Source organism: Gopherus evgoodei, chromosome 1, assembly GCF_007399415.2.
Source record: "Gopherus evgoodei ecotype Sinaloan lineage chromosome 1, rGopEvg1_v1.p, whole genome shotgun sequence".
In the NCBI taxonomy this organism is placed as follows: Eukaryota; Metazoa; Chordata; order Testudines; family Testudinidae; genus Gopherus; species Gopherus evgoodei.
Window position 1 is genome coordinate 41,695,238 of NC_044322.1, and position 3,679 is coordinate 41,698,916.

At 52.6% G+C, this 3,679-nt stretch overlaps 1 protein-coding gene across 7 annotated transcripts in view; it reads right to left on the bottom strand.

Moving 5' to 3' along the window:
- The window catches only part of LNX2 (ligand of numb-protein X 2), a 110,981-nt gene extending 107,423 nt beyond the window's left edge, over nucleotides 1-3,558 (bottom strand). For 6 of the 7 annotated variants that reach the window (XM_030562615.1, XM_030562621.1, XM_030562582.1 and 3 more), the window contains exon 1: nucleotides 2,215-2,406. The gene's annotated coding sequence lies outside the window, so the exon portion shown is untranslated. Of the gene's footprint in view, nucleotides 1-2,214; nucleotides 2,407-3,136 lie in introns of those variants that run through there. The other variant, XM_030562610.1, reaches the window with a different exon arrangement.
- Nucleotides 3,559-3,679: the final 121 nt, after the last annotated feature.

Sequence of the window (3,679 nt, forward strand, 5' to 3'; positions counted from 1 at the left end):
GGAAAAAGCATGTGTTATTTAAAAAGTAGACATCTACATTTAAGTTCTGAAATAGCTGCCTGCTCTACACGCTTCAGGGAAAGTTTACATATACATCTATGGTTTTCTTTGGCAGGGTTGTAAAACACACAACCTTTATCCAGTTCCCGTAACAGAGGCTTGTTTACGGCTGTTCTTTCTTCCTCCAACACACTCAATAATTCAACAAAAAGAACAGGAGTACTTGTGGCACCTTAGAGACTAACAAATTTATTTCAGCATGAGCTTTCATGAGCTACAGCTCATCATTTCTTCGGATGCAACTCCTTTTCAGACCTTAGTGCTCTTTCATAAAATTATATCAGAGTAAAATAGATGTATTTCAATATCTGACAGAATAGTCAATCTACTGCACATAAGCTAAAGCACAAACACATCCATTTTGGCGCATATGCAATTTAGGATTAAGTACAGTCTTTAGCACAGAACGACAGTTCAGGTTTGGGAAGAGAATTGTTGTAGTTCTTGGAAGACACCTAGTGTGCAGTTCCAGCCAGAAAATACCCATTTTTCTCTTTAAGTGTGTTTAGTATCACAAGCACCAGGAAGAAACCCCATTTCCTCTCTACAGGGATGAGATATGGGCACAGCCAGCAACAGGGGGCAAAGTAACCCCTCTTCTCTCATTACGTTTTTGCAACCATGACATTGCCTTTGCTTTTCTCTGTCCTCAGAACGTGTGGGGTTTGTTGTTTTTGTTTTTTCCTCCAAAGGTAATAAGTTATTTATATTCAAATTAAAATGTGAATATATACAAAATATATAATAAAAACAAAGTCAAGCTGACAGTCAGACAGATAGATTTAGGCAGCCTCTGCTTGCAATGCAAGATTTATCCAAATCTTCTGTCTGAAACGTATGAAAGGTAAGGGGGATTCACAATCTCCCAGTGACAGTGATGGGAAATGCAGTATGTCAGAATTTGAAGGAGCATAGAGGGAAATCACCACCAACATATCAAGAAACAGTAAATCTGCCATGTTAACTACTTATGCTAAACAATCTGTTCCATCTTGTATTTAGCTTTGACACTCTGAGTACGTTTCCCATGACGAGCTCTGTGTAAGTTTGAAGCTTGTCTCTCTCACCAACATAAGTTGGTGCAATAAATGATATTTTCTCACCCTGCTTGTCTCTCAGTAAGAGGCAGATTCACCCACCCCACAAATCCCTAACATGGAGAAGGGGCTGAGAGAAAACTAAGGGGAGAAGGAGGAAAAATCAGTATCTCTCCCCACCCAGTCCTTGATCAGGTTGAGAAACAGTGGAGATCGTTGATGTTCTTATTTACACAAATATAGAACAAAACTTTGAACTAATTCAGAAGTTCTGAGGTATGCATATTATTAGCCTATATAAATACATGTCCTCATTACTTTTATCCTGGTCTTCTCTCCCTCTTAGTGCATGTGTTTTAGGCCCTGATCCAACCTCGTTTGCATAGGCTGACCCCTGTACCACAAGCAAAGCCTCAGTGACCTCAACAGGACACTACGTGGGGGCAGGAGTCCATCCAAGCAGATCAACTTTCAGGATTGGGACCTAAAAGCAGTAAGCGCCTGTGAGGCAAGTACTGTGTCATTTTCTGTGTTTGCACAGTGCCCTGCACAAGGGGGCCCTAGACCTGACTAGAACCTTAGGGCACTAATGCAACAGCATACATAAAGAATAATGGTCTTCGAGAGAGGGACAGCACAATGGGGGATGGAGGAGGAGATATCATTATCAACACCCTACCCCCATCTACTGCTGAGTGGGAACTGGGAGAATCGTGCCCAGGAAGAGAAGTGAGTAATCATCATCATCAACACTCCCACACATCGTCCCCCAAAACACACCCTGTGTCCGTGATTGGAGAGGATCCTCCCTCACAAACACAAGAAAGAGAACTGAGGAAAGGGGAGAGATTATTTCCATGCCTTCAGATTTCAAGCACAATCACTATTTGTGGTCCTGAGCTGAGGTTTTTACTACCCTGGTCTGATATTAGGCTAACGCAGCAGCCAGCTGACACAAGCCCCCGGGGGTGGAGATGTCACCACCAGCTCTGATACACTACAGAGCCCAGGAGGCAGCAGCCAGCCCGCAGCCACACTGGGGGAGCGGGGCGCCCAGCGATCCACTGGCAGCCCAGCGGCGAGGCACTAGGAGAGCGCAGCCTAGCAGCGAACTTACCCCGACCGGCTTGCGCCGCCGCCTCCTCTCCGGCCCAGACTCCGCACGGCTCCCGGGTCCTGCTCACCCCGCGGCCGGGGGCCTGCTCCGCCTCCCGCTGTCACCGCCGAGCTCCTGGCAAGAGACAGGCGCCCAACTCCGGGCAAGGACTTCGGCGCTACACCTCCGCTGGGCGGGCCGCCTCCTCCCCCGGGCGGTCCCGCGGCCCGAGTGACAGCGCGGCTCAGCCGCCAGGCCGGGGCCGGGGAGAGCTCCGCAGCCTATGGGAGCGGGGCCGGGGCGGGACCCGGCGGAGGAGGCGACAGCGGCCAGGCGCTGGGGTGTCCCCGCCAGTCGCCTGATTCCAGCCGCACGCGCGCCCCGCAGGGCGGACTGGGGCAGCCGCGAGGAGAGGTTAACGGGGGAGGAAAGGGCAGGTGGGGTGCGGGGGAAGCGAGCGGAGGAGTGATGGGAAGGGGATTTGAGGCGGGTCTAGCAATAGCTGGATTTAGGGAATGGGAGATATTAGGCATGAGATGAAATGAGCGAGGGAAGAGACCGAAGGAGACCAGGAGGAAGCAGTAGGATGAGCGCTGGATACATAAAAGGGGGGATTTTTCCTCTTTGCAGGCGCCCCATCCTACGTTACCAACAGAGAACTGTGACTAGCTACTAGAGGCCGCACTGGAAACAAAAATTAGCTTTCTTCAGACTTTCACAGGTCGCTCCCGTGTGCTGAGTTACATGGAAGGCGAAGCCACACTTGCAACCACTAGTGGGGATGAGGGTAAATAACCTTTCCCCTTTTGCACACCGGTTACTGTCATGCTCCTGTCCCCCTCCGCGCAGTTTCAGACCCTGTGTATTTTCACCGCTGGGCCCCTTTTGCCTCCAGCTTCCCTTCCCCAGTCACTGGCACCTGAGTCATTGCAGCCCCACTCACCAGCCTGCTGCCGCTGCCTGCCCTGATCAGTGGGTAACCTCTGTAGCATCACTACTATGCCAAGACTCGGGGGCGGGGAGAGGGAAAGACGCCCTTGAGGAGGTTTGGGGTAAATTGTTGGGGTTTCTCTCTGTAGCAGGGGAAAGGGGGCGTCATGTGTCCACCAAACCCCTCTGCGCCACTGTGCACAGAGGAAGCGCCTGAGCACACAGCAACCCCCCGCCATTCTCCAGAGGGGGAGGGAAGAGCCTATGGGCAGCGGGTGCTGGGGGGGGGCTCCTCCCCAACGAGGCGAATCGGGGTCGATAAGGCCGGGGGGGTGCTAGCCGCCACCTCCAGCGCACGGCGCTGCAGCAGGGGCTAGGCCCGGTGGAGCGAGGGTGGGCGGGACCTGAGTCCCCCCGGGCTCTGCCCGCTCGGGCCCCGCTACAGCGGGGGAAGGTAGCAGGCACTCAGGGTACGCAGCGCTCGCTTCCTCCCAGCTCCGGCTCGCCCCGCCCTTCACGGGGTCCTCACCCGCCGCTCCGCCCCTTCGCTCCTCCC